The 19422-nt window shown below is 37.2% G+C and overlaps 1 long non-coding RNA gene across 1 annotated transcript in view; it reads left to right on the top strand.

Moving 5' to 3' along the window:
• The window catches only part of LOC120094106 (uncharacterized), a 49800-nt gene that overhangs the window by 25198 nt on the left and 5180 nt on the right, over nt 1-19422 (top strand). Inside the window, exon 2 of the long non-coding RNA XR_005488038.2 lies at nt 19017-19232. This is a non-coding gene — a long non-coding RNA (uncharacterized LOC120094106). The remainder of the gene's footprint in view (nt 1-19016; nt 19233-19422) is intronic.

A 19422-nucleotide genomic window follows, 5' to 3' on the forward strand; every position in this document is an offset into this window, starting at 1 on the left:
CTTATTCAAATTGGGAGGGCTGGGTGACTGAGCAGGTGCTGAAGCTGAAAAAGAAATCTGCCTGAATAAAACCTTCCAGTTCCCACTTCCTGGGAGCGGCCCTCCCTTGCTCTTGCTCCTCATTTCCACTATGGTACCAGAATCTTGAGCACATTAGGATCCCAGTGTCTCCTAAAATACTGGCAGCCTAGATCTACCGGTCTCCAGCGAATATCTAGTTTGCTGAGGCGGAAGGGATTTCTGTACAGCAGCGTTTGGCTATCTCAACTGGAAAGATCATTGAACTTCAGAGATACAGCATAAACCAGGGAGAGCAAACTGTAAAATTCTATACCACTATGTACAAGCGTGTGTCAATATGGAGATATTTCCACTGGAGTCTCTCGCCTGATCGGATACAGCAACCAAATGATTCTGTGGTGACAGGTTGAAGGTTTAAAGGTTAAGATCCTTCCCCAAAGCCAGTTAATTGGAAAGTAACTGGAACAGATTTCAATCTAGATGTGACCAACCTCAAATCCTACACAACTTCCCACAATATGACCTATTCTAAAATCTAAAGTAAATAGAAAGAGAATTAAATTTCATTTGTCCCCAAATCAATATTTGTTATGCTATGAAAGGAGAAAAATGGCATTTAGGCAAACAGGGATGTTGTCTTAAATAAATATGCCAGAGTCTATCCCTGTGAACTGGTGTTGAATACACTCCCCCAGTGCTGTTCACAGACACCAACGTTGGGGATTCGTTCTCTGTTTGCTGTACTGTGAACCATTGTCAACTGGCTTAATACGATTAATAATTCAGTCTTTCTGCCTAGTGACCATTTGACACATAACATAAGGAACTGAACTGGGAAAGAAAGGACAGAACTCTGAAGCAACAATGTACATTGAGAGAGATAAAAACTCTCAACCCACTAGGAAAAGATTAAAAGTAACAGCCAACAGCAGCTCCTGACCTGTATGGACTGTAACAAACTACAGCGATGAATATGGATGTGCCTTTCCTGACTCCTCGTCTTTACTAATGTATGTAAGGAAAAGGATAAATACATAAGAAGTGTTTGTAAAAAAAATGAACTAAAACATATTTAGGCACTTGTTTTTCTTTGATACTTTCTTCAAGCTTCCTTTCAACACTGGGCCATAAGTAGTCGAAATACACTGAGATTTGAATCCTATCTGATGACAAACGATTCTGTTAACATTGGCAAGTGTTTCAACATCTATCATCTCCTGGGACCCCAGTCGTCATTGATGAAATGAGACATGAGACACGGTGTAGATGTATGAGCATCAGGTACTGGGGCCATTGGAAAGATTCAGGAATGACAGTTTATTTCCAATGGTAGTAGATTAAGAAGTCATTCTTCCATGCTCTTCACTAGCTAGCATCATGGTATGGGAGGTGCATACTAAATAAACAAAAAAAATAGTTTGGATATTCAGGTTGTCTAAGCTGAAAAGAAAAAATTGTTTCAAAATTCTTTCCCTAGTTTCCAATGGTTCTTCTCTTCAGTATAGGACTGTAAGTTTCTACCAGGGATGTAAAAATTCTATAGCATTTCATAGGAATAGTAGAGAGTGCATTGGAAAAGCCTGAGTTACTTATTAATTCTAGACATAAAACACTGGTATAGGGCACAGAACATTGTTATCATGTAAGTGACTGATTATCTGAACAGGTTTTCCCTCTGTGACTTCCGTGGAGGACACTGAGAGGTGGCGAGCCATGGACCTAGAAGATGACAAACCATTGTCTTGTTTAGTACTTCTTCTTGTTTTATGATGTATTGTTTCCAGATTCAATTATTTGTCAAATGATTTGCCCGAAAAGAGTCAAAGGGATGAGAGCTTTGAGAAAAGAGTAAAAGAAAAAAGAAGCCATGTATGTAAGACTAGTTTTCTTCAGACACAAAAATCCTGTCATTTATGTAGAAGAGAAAGATGAGAGGCATACTCACCCTCAAGTTTTGTTCAATAAGACAAATATAGCAAATTTTAAAATCAAGGAGAAAATGGGTAAATTGCAATTACAGTGACTTGCATTACTTTATTCTTTTCCTTAACTCCTTCTTGACATAGAGAATTCAAAGAACGGGAGGTACACATCTAAAAAAAGAACTGAACTGGTTTGCAGGCACTTTTCTGACATACATCTGCTTGCTTCATTCACATGGCATGAAGACATCGACTGTTTGCATTGTATCTTTTTTTTCTCCGCAACCAAAGGAAGAAAAAATTGTTTCACTCTCTAATCACATCTTCTGGTATTAACCACATAAAGACAGCTTGATAGAAACTTGAATTTTAACGAGTGCAAACATTTTTATCCGGTAAAGGAATTAAAATTGGCTTTGAAAGTTCTCTGTATTGCTGATTCCTGTTAGATGTAGAAGAGGCAGGATTCTAAGCACATGAGAAAATAAACATCTCAACAATGATACGTTCAAGTGTAGAGGAGGATTTGTTTGTGGGGATTGTATTCACCTGTATCAGAAAATTCTATTCACTCCATCCCTCAAAGGTGTATGCATTTATTACATTTATCAGAGAAAAGGTTTTGAAATGGAAGCAAGTTCTTAAATAAATAAGGATGATGACCTTGGAGGTACCTGTTTGTTTTATCAGTCCTAAATGCATTTTCAGAGGAAAGCCCTTATCAGCTTTCAGGGAATGGCTTGTCCTGTCATGGGGATGCAGGGTTAGTGTGCCTTACCTCTCTCTCTGAGCTGATGCAATGACACCAGACTAAATAAGGGAGGTAGGAAAGTCTTTGTCACACCTGTCACTGACCGGTTATTAACACTTTCCACCAAGGGCATTAGGAGCCAAATTCTGAGTTGTCAATTTGTATTTGGAGTGTGAAAACAAAAGAGAGAAAATGTGCTTGAAAGCAACGCACTTGTGGCGAGAGCCGATGTGTTAAGTGCGCTTCAGTTCAGCAAGGCTCTATTAAGCACCATCCACGAGACATCGTTCTAGGTCCTTGATTGTTCAAGGAGTTCATTGTCTGGTAGAGAAAGTGGTCAGGCAAAATAAAAATAAATGTATTCAATAAACATTTGTCAAAGCAATTGGAACACACACAAGATACAAAAGAGAGATTGATTAATTTTTCTTGGGAGGGGAAAATGGAAAGGTTTGTATTAGATACTTGACGGTGAGAGATAAATGCTTGGCAGAAGATGTGGATGGGAGCTCCAGGCAAGGAAGGTGCCTGGGCAAAGGCTGGGAAGTGTAAAATATCAAAGAAGATTCTGAAATGTCTGTACCTACCCTGATGAAGCATAACAATGCTGAGAAGGACAAAAAAGATTTGAGGGGAAGTGGTGCATTACTAAGAGGACCCCTGTGTTGGGAAAATAGTCACAGGCATAGTCAAGATGTTTATTTGAATCAAATCCAAACCATAAGGAATTGGCCTGTGAACCTTACAGCAAATCCCCTAAAAGAGACCAGAAGTAGAAACAAAAACAGGGGAGATGTGAAGACAATTGGGATGAGACACTCTGGACTAAGACAGAGGCAAACTATAGATAAAATGATACTAGAGCTAGAGACTTCCTTCTATAATTTCTAGGTTGTGCTCTCATTTTCTGAATAAGGCAAGTTGACTATAGGGTACATGCTAATGTCTGTGTATATGTGGGGAGATTGGGGTGCGTGTGTCTGTGGGTGTGTGCATGCTTGCATGTCTGTCTGTCTGTCTGTGTCCAAATCTGATATACACACAAACCCCTCTTTTTTGGTTAGCACATTCTCTCTCTAAAGGACATGTTCAGTAAGAAGCCAAGTCCTGTGCTTTCACTGCCAATGGTTCCTTATTGATTATCTTATTAGAATCCAACTGTTTTCTTTGATGTTCTGCTCTTGAACTAGATCATTCTGTAAATAATATTACCTATTGACACCCATTTACTCTTTATCAGTTATCGAATAGTCTGGTCCACGAAGTTGAAATCATTGAATATTCCATTCCATGTTTTGATCGATGCAAGCTCTGTCAGGATTCCAGGATCAAGGCTGACTGCCTCACATTCCCTAAGGCTGATTGATTGAACACTTTGCTTCAATTTCTTGACCTCTTCATCTCTAATCCACACAGGTTTAATTTTTAAGCCTGGCTACGTAGTACAGGCTTCCACATCCCCAAATCCCTATCTCAAGCATTCACTTCTCTAAGCAAAATGTTTTTATTTCCACCTTCCTTACCAAGTGACTTCTTCAGCCTTACACTCAGCTTTCTCCATTTTTTTCCCTTTGTATTTCAAGAGTGTCTCTGTATAACCTAAGCTTACACTTGCTCCTGATGAACATTGTCTTCTTCCTTTCAAACCTGAACGCCAAGACTCTCAGGCTATTTGGTAGCACTAGTCAGGGTGTGAACCAAGTTGTGCTCATAATAATATAGACTGAATATTTTCAGATTTGTGGGCCATGTGTTTTTTGCCACAACTAAACATCTCAGCTGTTGTAGGATAGAAGCTGCCTGAGGCTAGGTATAAATAATAGGTGTGACTGTGTTCTAGGAAAAGTACATTTAAAACACCTGCAGCAAGGGCTGCAGAGATCACTCAGTGGGTAAGAGTTCTTACTGTGTAAGTATAAGGTTCTAAGTTTGGATTCCTAACACATGGGTAAACAACTGTGTGGCTGGTGGATAGCGATAGAGAAGGACACTGGATGTCTTCCTCTGACCTCTGTGCCTTATCTGTAGACATACATATACATGCATCAAACATATATTCACACACACACATACACACACACACACACACACACACACACACACAAACTAAATAAACCAGATAGCAGGCTGAATGTGTCTCTGGGGACTTGCCAAAACTTTTTCTATATTTTCAGTTGTAAACTGTGACTATGAGGTCTATTAGGGGAGTGAATAAAGGACAGACTTGTGTCTCTGACTTTTCCCCTATATTCCAAACTGACTCTAAAAATTACATTGTATGTTACTTCTAAATTTTTACCCAATGACTTTTGATGGTATTCTCTCTCTTTCCCTAAGTCTTCCTATATCCTCCACATTTTCTACCCAAATAAGTTCTTGTTTTTTCTCTCTCTCAAAAGAAAGTTTAACATTAAATAAATAAATAAGTAAACAAATAAATAAATAAAACAAAATCCATACAGCATAATAACAACAAAAGCACACAAAAATATATTGAGTCTGTTTTGTCATGGTCAACTAGTCTTACTCATAGGGTCTGATTTAGAGTGTGGTAGATATGCCCAGTTCACTCAGACAAAATTAATTTTCATTCTGGAGGCAGGTATTATTTGCATATAGTTTCTTGGTTATCGGTGGGACTGTGTTCACTTACCCTTCTCAGTGTTAGAATTTTATTGGGGCCTGAACCTCTGAAGGTCTTGTGGAAACTTTCCTAATCTCCATGAGTTCATACATATATAAGTAAGGTTATGTCTGGAAGACATATTTTCTCTGGAGTCATCCACTATGGGGTTCTTACAGTCTTTCTTCTTCTCTTTCCTACAGATCCATGGGCCTAGAAAATAGTGGTTTTAAAAAAGGCTTTTCCTTTAGGGGTGGGCTGAGTTCTTCAAGGTCCCCAGTCTGCACGTTGTCTGGTTGAGGGTTCCTATGCTAGTTACCATCTAATGCAAGAGGAAGCTTCTTCAATGAGAGTTGAGAAATGTACGTATCAATGGGCATATCAATATGTCACTAGGAGTAATTTTATTGCTATGTTAATTTGGCAGAATAATAGCAGTAAGTTTTCCCCCAGTGACCATGATAAGTCTAGACTCAAATTGTTGGACTCGTTAACATGTCAGATATGAGTTCCATCTCTTAGGGTACATCTTTAAAACTATTTTAAAGTATGGTTGACTTATTAAAAAATGGGATACAGAGCTAAACAAAGAATTCACAGCTGAGGATTATCGAATGGCCAAAAAGCACCTAAAGAAATTTTCAACATCCTTAGTCATGTGGGAAATGCAAATCAAAACAACCCTGAGATTCCACCTCAGACCAGTCAGAATGGCTAAGATCAAAAACTCCAGCAACAGCAGATGCTGGTGAGGATGTGGAGAAAGAGGAACACTCCTTCATTGTTGGTGGGATTGCAAACTGGTACAACCTCTCTGGAAATCAGTCTGGAGGTTCCTCAGAAAATTGGACATTGCACTACCTGAGGACCCAGCTATACCACTCCTGGGCATATACCCAAAATATACTCCAACATACAACAAAGACACACGCTCCACTATGTTCATAGCAGCCTTATTTATAACAGCCAGAAGCTGCAAAGAACCCAGATGCCTTTCAACAGAGGAATGGATTCAAAATATGTGGTACATCTACACAATGGAGTACTACTCAGCTATCAAAAACAATGACCTCATGAAATTCATAAACACATGGATGGAACCAGAAAATATCATCCTGAGTGAGGTAACCCAATCACAGAAAAACACACATGGTATGCACTCATTGATAAGTGGATATTAGCTCAAATGCTTGAATTACCCAAGATGCACAGACCATATGAAACTCAAGAAGGACAACCAAATTGCGGATGCTTCTCTCCTTCTTTAAAAGGGGAACAAAGATATCCATAAGAGGAGATAGGGAGACAAAGTTTAGAGCAGAGACTGAAGGAATGGCCATTTAAAGCCTGCCCCACATGTGGCCCATATATATACAGCCACCAGAACTAGATAAGATGGATGAAGCTAAGAAGTGCATGCTGACAGGAACCGGATATAGATGTCTCCTGAGAGGCACAGCCAGAACATGTCAAATACAGAGGTGAATGCCAGCAGCAAACCACTGAACTGAGAATGGGACCCCCATTGGAGGAATTAGAGAAAGGACTAAAAGAGCTGAAAGGGCTTGTGACCCCCGTATGAACAACAATGTCAACAAACCAGAACTCCCAGGGACTAAAACACTACCCAAAGATTATAGATGGACTGACCCTGGGCTCCAACTGCATAGGGAGCAGTGAATACCCTTATTGGGGCACCAGTGGAAGGGGAAGCCCTTGGTCCTGCCAAAGCTGGACCTCCATTGTAGGGCATTGTTGGGGAGGTGCAGTAATCGGGGGTGAATGGGGAGGGGAACACAATATCGAAGGGGAGGGGGAATGGTTAGTGGGCTGATGGACAGGAAACCAGGAAAGGGAATAACAATTGAAATGCAAATAAGAAATACCCAATTTAATAAAAATGGAGGGAAGAATATGGCTGATTACTCCTCTAACAGTTTTGCCACTAATACTTCAACATATCTTATAAACATGTCACCATTTTACGTCATGGAGTTTATAGTTGGATGCAATTGAGGATTACTTTTCTCCTTCTCTTATACCTATAAGTATACCTATACCTATACCATAATGCCTTCCAGCCCTATGAATTCTAGTCAGAGGGGTGAAGCTTTTAGTCCAACACCAGTTAGTTTCTCCATGTTCAAAGATACAAGTTAAGTATAAGTAAGTAGTATCATTAGTAAAAAGTGCTATTAGTAATAGTACTAGCATTAACGACATGTTTTCTTTTATATGAGGATGTCCTATTTTAAAGCTTTCCTTTATAGGTGTTTCATTAGATTTTTCCACAAAAGTGGCATAGTTAACATAGGACTAAAGGGAAAAATGGAAACCTTTGGGCAAGGACAAATAGAATAAAGAGATAAAGTAGGTACCAGGATAGGAGGATTAAATGGGGAGAGGAAAGTAAGGGCATAGGAAATGAGAAACAACTAAAACTAAAGACCTTCTAAAAGATCATATGAAAACCTACTAATGTAGGAGCTTCCTTAAAAGGTATAAAGGAGTCACCATATTCTGGAGAAGATAATGCACCTATTAGATATCATACCATAGACTGGGAAAGATTAAATCCCTATTAGACATCATGTGCTATCAATACCAATAATAGGTTACATCTTGTTGAGTCATTGGCCAAGAAAGTCTCCTGGGCACTGCCCCCTAAATGTTACAGACCACTGCTGAAATGACTTTTTCTATTCCTACTGGAATAGGTAAAGAAAACTACAAACTCAATAAGTTTCTGTCATGACTGCTAAAGTTCTTATGATGTCACACACGTTAGAATGGCATGTTGCTCTGTGTACTTGGTATACTCAATCATTAAAGCCAGATGAAAGCCCTGCTATTCTTTTCTGACTATCTGATATCTTTACCTTAAACTCCTTTCTGTTTACTGTACGTTCCTTGCCTGTTCCAAGAAAGCTTTCTTGTGTGTGTGAGGTCCTGTACACTGACTAGGGAACACATCCTCTTAAAAGCTTGGCATTGATGTTGCTTTTTGTACTGGAAACTGGTGCAACTACTTCTGTTAAGAGTGTATTCTCCACTTCTTGGAAGCCTCAACTACTCTATCCTGTGTTCCTATTTATGTGGCTTTCACTTTCCAAGTTACTATACACCTATTTACATTAAAATGAAGGTTTCTAGTCCCATTTACATCCAAGGAAAAATAATATGCATCAATTTGCATTAGTCAAGTTAGAGGGGCTCTTTATTAGATTTTTATTTGGCTATTCAAGAGGAGTACTTGGGAGATGTCAAGACCATGAAAGAAGATTTTAGTGTCATCACTGGATTCAATAAAATTCCTTAATAACAGGAATGAATAGTGACAATGTTTTCTAATAAATCTTCTTATTTAAGATAGGCAGAAATGACACATCATCCCAAAGGACTTGAAATAAGTGATTAGAGGAAGAAAAGAAATGGTAAAGAAAGTTAATAAAGGGACCAAGAAAGGAAAACATGTTAAATTTTAGCATATTCTCATTATAGTCTAATGCTACAAGTAATTACTAATAAAGGTTAAAGAGTACTAAAGGCACTTCAGTAAAGTGTTAGTGTACAAACCAGATTCATGCACACCAAAACGTAAGTGCTAGTTGGCAGGAAAGGCAGGGTGTTGAATACATAAGCATTCTAAGGAGGGTAACAAGGAAAGAAAAACAGGAGAGCTAAGGTACAGCACAGTTACAGAAAGATACATTGTGGACACAGAGCTCTGGTTGAGAATAATTCCTAGCATTGGTAAGCATGTGCACACACAACCTCACCTCAACCCCCCACACAAATGCTGGAGAATGGTATAGCAAAACAAGTATATGTATAAGGGTGGGTGACTTTAATTCATTGTATTAACTTTCTTGAGAGTATTTACATTTAGATAAACTACTAAAAGGTGTTTTTTGTTGAAATGTTACCATCTACCATGACCAAGGGAGCCTTATAAGGGCAAACATGTAATTGGGGCTGGCTTACAGGTTCAAAGGTTCATTCCATTATCATCATGGCAATTGGTGCTGCAGGAGCTGAGAGTTCTACACCTTGATCCAAAGGCAGCCAGAAGGAGGCTCTATTCTTCATTGGGAGACCTCAAAATCTTCTGCCAATAAGGCCACACCTCCTAACAGTGCCTCTTTCCATGTTCCAAGTATATTCAAACAACCACACCTTGCTAAGCATGCTGTCTTAACCTTCATGAGACAGGTGTTAGTATCCCAGTTTTTAAGAGGTCAATAGAGGACTGAACGTTTAGGTGTCTTAGCATTACTATGATAAAGTACTTTGAAAAAAGCAACTTAAGGAAGGAAGGGTGCATCTTGGTTCACAGTTTCAAGACTTAGTTCATTATCATGGGGAAGTCAGGATGGCAATATTTAAGGCAGCTAGTCACATCTCATCCCTGCTCAGAAAGCCAAGAAAGATGTCTGCTGCTATTCAGCTGCCTATCTTCTTTTTACTCAGTCTTGGACCTGAGTCCAAGGAATGGTGCTGCCCACTTTCATAGTGGGATTTCCTACTTCAATCAGAATAACAGAGACTGTCCCTCCTCAGATTAGGCTAGAGACTAACCTAATCTAAATACTTCCTTACAGACATGCTCTAGGTTTGTCTCCTAGGTGACTGCAAATCCTGTCAATCTGATAATCAAAATCTATCATCATATTAGTTATCATCACACAGTTAGTGCTAGGCCAAACATTCTAGCTTAGACTGTCCCAAACCTAAATCTGTGCTTTCAACACTAGAAGAAAAAGAAGAATTAGAAGAAGGAGGAGGAGGAGCAGAGCAGGAGGAGGGAGGAGGAAGAAGAAGGGAGGAGGAAGAGAAAAGAGGAGGAAGAGGAGGAGGAAGAGGAGGAAGGAGGAGGAGAAAAGAGAAGGAAGAAAAGAAGAAGAGGAAGAAGGAGGAAGAAGGAAGAAGAGGAAGGAGGAAGAAGAGAAAGAAGGGGGAGGAGGAAGAAGAAAGAGAAGGAGGAAAAAGGAGGAGAAAGGATATGAGGATATTTTATATGTTTATATGTGGAATTGTGTGAGTTGACCTTTTTTTCCTATCTCCCCTTACATCACACCTGGAGCTGATGGGTTGCTCTTGTCAACACTAAGGGCAGGTCATTGCTTAGTAATTCTTTCTGGAAACACCCTCACAGATTCACTCAAACTCAGTCACTCAGAATTATGCTTTACTGATCTCTTAAGTAAGTCTCACTCCAATCAAATTGATAAGGAAGTTTACCCAAAAAGTACTCTCTGCTATTTATGTTCTTTATCATTTATTTAATATTTTGCTTGAAATGAATTTTATTTTTCCCACTGTTGATTAAATTCAAAGAGTTTATTATTAAAAAAACACATAAAATAATACCTTATTAAATGTTGATAGTAAAATGCATACATGTGTTTTATAGATCTCTGAATTTTAAACACACATAGACATGCTATTAAAATTTTATTTAAATAATTTATGTCTACAAATTTTTAAATTATTACTGATTTATGTACATAAATATCTATGAAATATATACAAATACAATTATTAATTGAATTAAGTGTCCATTTTAAAATATGTTTTAAATTATAGATTACTATATCATTATATGTGTTTCTTTTTGGACCTAAATAGATTATGATTTCATTCATTGTGGAATCTTCTAACATTCTTCTTAAATTTAGTTAGATGACTCCTTAATGTTATTGTAATTTTACCAGAAAAATAAATAAATAAATGATACCCTTTCGGAACAGCCACAGTCATAGGACTTGGGTTATTATTGGTCAGGCTCTAACAGCTGGTTGATTCTTTTCACATATGACATACCCTTGAACCTCAGAACATCAAACCAATCTTGCTTTCATGATTTAACTTCATTGCTTACATCAACAGACTTTCTGGACTCCATGATGTTCATTCATCTGTAAGTAGTTTGCCATCTGGGATTTGTCCTGAAATATTCTCCTGGTATTTTACTTACCTGAGATTTTCTAGCCTTTGCTTCTATGTTCTATTTGTCTGTCATTATATTTCAATTATTATATATTTACTCATTATAGCATCATTAAAAACAAATGCTGCCTTACAAGCGTCTTATTCTAATTAAGTGTGCCAATTAAAGATTGTAGGTCACAGAGGATATGGGACCCATTACACTGCTTTCAAGGGCATAGGGTATCTGACAGAGTTGTTATCTAAAACGAATTCAAATGTGATGGAAAGTGATAATTTGTGCTTATTAACCAAAAGACCCTTTACTAACTGGCAATCTACTAACAGACATATGATCAATTTTACATTTGAGTTCTTCAATTCTTTGGTATAGTTCCCTATTTGTCTAGGACTATCTGAATTACTGTGAATTTTTCTTAACACAGAGAAATGCAAGAATGTAAATATATTCCACAACCATCTACTTTAATAAATACAATATTCACATATAACTTTTGCAACTAATTAATTCAATAAAGTTAAATTTTCATATGGAACTATCCTAGCTTTACAAAATGTTTTATATGGAACTATCTTAGCTTTTAAAGATTTTTATAATCCAACCCTATTATCTTCTTTAATATGAAAAACGACCATGTTTCATAGTAGGGCTCTTTAGCCCAGTATCTATCATTGTCCTTCAGAGTCTCCAAAATGCCCCTGCTTAATGTCAAGAGTAGACCTTTTCAGATTACTATAGTTTGGATATTTAATGTCATCTGAGGGCATGTGTATTAACATGTATTCCATGTGTGAGAATATTGGAACATGGTTGAAATCTTGGGAAGTGGAGACTGAAGATATGATTCAGTGAGTAAGAACATTTGCTGTACAAGTATGAGACCTGGAATATGAATTCCCTGTACTCACATAAAAAACCATATGTGGCTCTGTGCCTGTAACCCAATCATTGTAGGGAAACAGATCACAGAACATCATTTTGGTTTGCTGGGTGCCACTTTATATCTGAATTCGGTAAAAAAGCACTGTCTCAAAAGAATAAAGTGAAGAATGACCTAGCAGGATACCGAAACTTATCCTCTGGTCATCTTACACTTTCACATAGTCATGCATACATACAGGCCAGCATGTATACATGCATGTATTCTACATGCATACACAGGATATGCATACATATACTACACTCACATACTGCACACACTCCCAAAGAAAGGAAGTAGAAGATTATTTCTCTCTAAACAATTGCCTATTAGAGTTGTTATGACAAAACAGTAACATGAATGAATGGTGCTAACAAAACTAAACATTGCTCATAGGAATCAGAGCTCAGAGAGGCGTGCCTTCAGAGGGAATTGTGGGATTCCTTTCTCAGTCTCTGTCTGCGATAGTTCAACATGTGATTTTAGAAAAAGCTCTCCCTGCACCTGTCTTTAGGATGATGGAGTCCAAAATCCTAAGTAAAAGAATGTTTTCTTTTCATAAGATGTTTTGCCTGTGGTATTCTATTATAGTAATATGAAACTGACTAACACACAGATTATATTGATATTTTTCTTGCCTCAGACTATGTTTCTATAAAACTTAGTTGTTATGTTGAAAACACTAGGGAACACAATCTGGGTGCTGGAAGCAGGGTTGAATGTTAGCAATGGTAAAAAGGTGCTGTCAGTTCGTGTTTAGAATCAAATCTACTAACATATTTCCTTTTAGGGGTATGCATTGCCTTGGTCTTTTTTTATCTCCTATGTAACATCTTAGGTTCATGGCATCCCCTTTCTGCATGCTATGTTTATGACTATACTAAGTCAATTGCATATGTGTTTATATATTCTAAGTTAATTTATTTTAACAGGAAATTTTACTTACTACTATGAATTACTAGTGTTATTCTTTATCACTTTAAAGTAATATCTAAAAATAGATTGTATCCTGCAAAGCACACATACACACACATGCATGCACACAAGCACAAACACATAGATTCATACATACTCAATAAAAACTACAATATGCAGAATAATAATGTAATGGATCCATTTCAGATCCATTGTCCAGTGAAATTACATAAGTGCTAAAAACTATGTTAAAAGAGCTCTTTGAATTGTATAAGAATTGTCATAAAGTTGTGACATTTGCCAATTAATCCTGCTCAAGTTGACCCAGCAGTGACAGCACAAGTTCCTCGCTGCCCACTCCAATATTCTGGGTTCCTGAATGAAGGACACAGAGGCAGCCTAATATCTTAATATGTCTTAAATAGTTCAATGGGTGGTCCAGTCCCAAACCTACACATGTCTAACACCTCTCCTCTGATATTCATGAGTTATTATTAAATAAAATCTATTTAGTCATTTTTGCCCTAGACACAGTTGGGAGACCCACTAGGGCAGTTCTTTCCTGACTCTGACATGTTTACTATGCTCTTTCTTCTGTAGCTCTCTGGCCTGGCAACTACTCCTCTCCTGGCATGGTGACTCTGTCGTCTCCTCCATCTCTCGGTCCCCTAGACCAGGAATCCTAAAGTCCCACCTGTCTCCCTTCCCAACCATTAACTTCCAGCAACTTTATTTACCAGACAAAACCAACTGGGAACAGGGACACTCGGCATCTTACATGCAGATTCTTGTGCAATTTGGGGGCCCAATTAACATAATATACATGTTAGATCAAACCCACAACATACAATCATGCAGAAAATATAATGACATTTAACCAAGATAATCTACTAAATCATGGCAAAACAGTAGGTTCATTATGTCAGAGACATGCACAATCTTGTCCCCTGATCTAGGTCAGTGTGCCAGTTGTTCTGTTCTGTTAATGTGGCCAAGAAGAGTGAGAGATTGCCCTCAATACTTTGGTTAAGTGATATAGCACTTTTCAGGGAATGATGGAATATAGGCATTTCTGACCAACCACAATGTCCTGTACCACAGGCTAAATTCCAAATATGTGTGATTAAGAAAGCAACCAACTCCCTTTCCTCTACAAAGCCCCAAATACAGAGTTGGTTTTCTGTCCTCTAGCTCACATTTAGTTTATGTTCTTAGCATCCTGACTACACAGTATTGTGTCCAAATTCCAAACAAGAGAGTATTGCTTTATGCTCATCTCTATTTTGTCCAACAGGACATGTAAGATCTGGGAAAATCAGTCTGAAACTCTTTTTAGGGGAACAAGCTCTTTTGAAATAGAGTAATGGAAGTAGAAACCTTGACTGTAATGGAGATTATGTTGGTCCAAAAATAAGATGGACCTGTCACCAGAGCATAAGATAAACTATAGTTCAACTATTTAATCAGAAAAAAAATCATGCAAAAAAAAAAAAAAACAACTGAGAGATTTTGTTAGATCAGAACTAACCTTGAAATTTTGTTTCATAAACCATTCTTAAGCTAGGTCTCAGTAGTAATGAATAAGTTTTTGAAACAAATTTTTCTGTTCTGTGTTGTCAGCAAACATACAACAGTCAGCCAGCCACTGAAGGAGTAATACTGGGTGCAGTAACAATAAAGGTGGATGGTTTCATTTAGAAAGGAAAGAGAGCTGAGAAGAGCCAAGCAAACAGGCCTGTCACTGTAGGTTCTGTATGAGAGAGATCAAGTCTGCGAGTTCTGAAGCAGGGAACACAGAGGTTTCACATCTGGGAAAGAGTTCACAATGGATTTCACCCAAACTGCTAGGAAAATTGAGAAACAAATGAAAGCAGAGAGATTTTTGGAAGGACCCAAGCTGACGGATTGCCCACAACATCCTGTTTAACAAGATAACTAGAGATGATACAGAGAGAGCAGCCATGAGCTTGGATGGCTAAAGAGTTGAGACATATAAACAAACATGAAAGTGTAATTGAAGATTAAATTTTTAAAATAGCAAGCAACAGAAACTAACTTTGATGACTCTGAATGGACTCAGGTATTGAAGTTTACAAAGACTCAAAAGCTGTGTGTCTGTGTGTGTGTGTGTGTGTGTGTGTGTGTGTGTGTGTGTGTGTGTACGAGCGTATGATCAAAGTGCAGAAGGATATGATGCTTTAAGAAGAAAAATCAGACATAGTGACATGTGCAATCAAATACACAGTATAACTATAAAATAATAGGAATCATTTGAACAAAGCCAGATGGATTCTGAAAGAACCAACAGGCAGCTGAAAGAGTCAGATGCAATATTTACACCCAACCAGTAGACAGAAGCTGGTTACCCCTGTGGTTGAACTAGGGAAAAGCTGAAAGAAGCTGAGAAGGAGGGTGATCCTATAGAAAGACCAGAAGTCTGAACTAACCTGGACCCCCGAGATCTCTCAGACACTAAGCCACCAACTGGCAGCATATGCCAGCTGAGATGAGGCTCCCAACACATATACAGCAGAGAACTGCTGGGTCTGGACTCGGTCAGAGAACATGAACCTAATCCTCAAGAGACTTGAGGCCCCAGGGAGTGGGAACTTCTGGTGTGCTGTGGGAAGTGGGTGGGGACATCCTCTTAGAAATGGGGTGGGAATGATGTGGGGAGAAGGTATGGGATGTGGAACATTCAGAGGGTGGACCTGGAGGGGGATAAAGTCTGTACTGTAAAAAAAAATATTAAAGAAAAAGTAAATAAATAACTGAAATGAAAAATTCACTAGAGAGATTAAACTTAATATTTGAGCTGCCAAAAATAAGCAAACTTGAATAATATGTGATATATTATATATGTAGATAGATAGATATAGATATAGATCACAACCAGTACTAGAGAAAATAAAAAATACTGAAGAAAAATTAACAGAGATTTAGATAAATATACAATGCCACCAAAATGTGCTAAGATCCCACAATGAGCTGAACAAAAGATAGTGGGAAAGGTGAAGAAAATATATTGTAAATATTTTCAAAAATCATGGCTAAAATCATTGTACATGACAAACAACAAGAAATGTTCATACCTAAGATGTATAAAAAACAATTTACAGGTAGATTAGCTATAACAAAATCAATATTCAAATGCATAATAGTGAAAATACTCTAAACAGAAGCATGGAGTTCAGAAGGCAGTTAATGAAGTATCTGAAATAAAGAAAAAGAAAGAGAGGAAGGGAGTAAGAGGGGAAGAAAGGAGAAGAATAAACTGTCAATCAGCAGCCCCATATTCACAAAAATAATCTTCAAAAAACAAAAGCAAAATGAGGACATTGCCCAGATAAACAAAATTTGAAAGAATGCATTACTGTTAACAAATTCACTTCTAGTAACCACTGAAGAAGGTTGTTTAGGTTAAAAGTTTAATTCTTCCATTAAGGATCAACTCCATAAAGTAGTTTGAACCTACAATGAAACAAACAAACACCAGAGTTTTAGAAAAGTTAATTATGTAATTATAAAAGACAATAAAGACAGAGTTTACTTCTGTATTTATTCTCAACTTATGGCTCTAAATATCTCTATTAAATAGGAATGAAAATCTCAAAGAAATTCCAATTCTCCATATTAATACTTTGATACAAATAAACAAAACTTAACATGTTGAATAAATTCATTAGTAAGTTTCATTATAATAGAAAAGTCAACAAAATTGACAAAATTTAAACAGACTCATGAAGAAAAACACAAAGATTCCAATTAATAAAATATTTTCAAAGAAATTATGAAATTATTGTCAATAACTTACATAGCCAATATGTGCGTGTATCCAGTATTAAATAATCAAGATTCAGTAGGCAAATTCTTAATCACAAACTACAACAGCTAATTCTAAATGGTCCTACAACAAGATCCTTTCCCAAAGTCAGGCTTAATGAACTATTTCTTAATGTACTGGTTAGAGATTACTCTTTTGGGGGTTGAGAGGTCCCAATGGACATCTCTCTCCTTATTTCCTTTTTTCCCTATTAATTTTTTAAAATTACCTTTAATCATTTTCTACATTCCAGTCATTATCCCCCTCCTAGTCTGCCCTCCGTGAGTTGATACAATAAGCAAAATCAAATAATGCACATACCATATCAAAAAGAAAATAGGGGATGACAATATGTCTTAACTTCTTTACCTGATGATGTAATAAATGACCCTGATGAAGAAACTTATGGAAGAAAGAATCTATTCTGTGTCACAGTTCAAATTTATAGTTCGTGTCACTGTGAAATCAAGGCAACAAAACCTTGTAGCATCTAGTCATATCCACACTCAAGAGCACAGAGAGGAGTGAAGAGCGAATGCTTGAGTGCAGTTCAGTTTCTCTACTTTTGTTTTTCAGTTTCTAATTTCACATACATGTGTAAGTACAGGCACATGAGTGTAGGTGGTTATAGCCACCATAAGGCTAGATTTCAGAAAGCTGGAATAATAGTTGCTAGTTAGTTTCCTGATGTGGATGCTGGAACCAAATTGAGGACCTCTTCAAGAGCACTAGGCACTCTTACTCTCTAATCCACCTATTAACCTTGAACTTTCTCCTCTATTAAACATCTCAGAATCTCCTTCCTAGGGAAAGGAACCACCCACAGTAGGCATGTCTATCTCCCTAACTCAATTAATGTGGACAAGATTAGCCCCTAAAGACAGACCCACAGGATGACAAGCTAACTTAATCTTGACAATGTCTCCTTGAAAATTCCTTTCATGTAACTCTGTATCAGGACAAGTTGACAAGTGAATCTAACCATCCCACCCCCTAAAGAGATTCTTAAACTGCAATGGACAAAATATGAGCCTCATTCATAATAAAAATTAAAACTATGATTAGAAGAAAACTGTCTCATAAGAATATGAGCTAAAAAAACAAACACAAAAACAAAACCAAAACACCCAACTATAGTTAATATGTATAATGGTGAAGAGACATAATGTTATAACTATACATTGAAATATAAGATGAGTTGTCTGTCTGATGACTCATACAATTATATTGGATATTCTAAGCAGGACAACGTAGCAAGAAAAGAAAGAAGGGGCATCCAATTTTATAGAAAGAAATAAAACTATTCGCATTTATAAATGATATTATCTTCATATTAGAAATCCCATAAACTCCTAAAAAGGAACTAACAAGCAAACATAGCAAGGTTGCAGGATTTAAAATCAAAATATATAAAAATCAGCTGAATGCTCATAGTCTTACAATGAAGAATTGAAGAATTCAAAAGAAAAAACTAGAAAATAATTAAGTTGAAAACCCCATAAAGAATAAAACACTAAAATTAAATTAACACAATAAGTGAGGAATATCTGAAAACTAAAATAATTGAGAGAAATCAAACCTAGATAAACAGAAAAAGATCCCTTTTCATAGATAAAAAACAGTTGTAAAAATCGTACAATTCCAAAATTGATCTTTAAATTCATTACACTCTTTCCTAACAACTCCATCTAAAAACTTTAAAATTTGTATAGAAATGCAAAATTTCCAGAACAGCCAAACTAATTAAAATTAAAAAAAACCCCAAAACAGAAAAACACTGAAGGGTTTATAATTACCTGTCTCAAAATGTACTTCAAAGCTACAGGTATCATACATCAAAATAAGGACAAGAGATGATGAGAAGTATGTTCTTGTGTCAGTCAGATAAAATGTAGCCAAAAGGAGAAAGTTTTGGTATAGGCTTCGATTTTTTAAAACCTACTTTTAATAAGAGCTTTAAATGATTCAACCCCCCAACCCCTTACCAGCCCACTGTCTAAAGGTAGGTGTGAAATGACGGTAAATAGGACAGGGGTATGTAAACTTGTTTAGAATTAGTTCTTTGAGGCAATTCTAACCCTCTTTTATCAAGATACCTGCAGTCCAGTTCAATAGTATCAGGATAACAGTTATGAATCAGCAGCAGTGGCATGATCCAGCTGAAACAGCCAGGCCTCCTACTAATTGGCATAAATCAGCAAGAGCTACTGGGAGACCAGCCAGGACATGAAGAGAAGTTCTCTGCTGTGCCTCCCTCTTAAAGAAGGAATGATCAGAGAAGAAGAGAGACCAAGGAAGAACTAGCTATGTAAGTGTGGTGTCACTGTCTGTTGAGTCCTATTTATACTCTCTCCAAACATCCTGTGTCCTTCCATGGGTCTTGCCTCAGCAAAACACCATGTGAGTCTTCATCAGTAAAACACCACATGAGTCTACATCATTTGACATATCCAGAAACTTCCATTTCTTTTTGTTTTTTGCCTGCTGTCTTCATGTCT

The sequence above is a fragment of the Rattus norvegicus genome, chromosome 8, assembly GCF_036323735.1.
Source record: "Rattus norvegicus strain BN/NHsdMcwi chromosome 8, GRCr8, whole genome shotgun sequence".
NCBI lineage: Eukaryota > Metazoa > Chordata > Mammalia > Rodentia > Muridae > Rattus > Rattus norvegicus.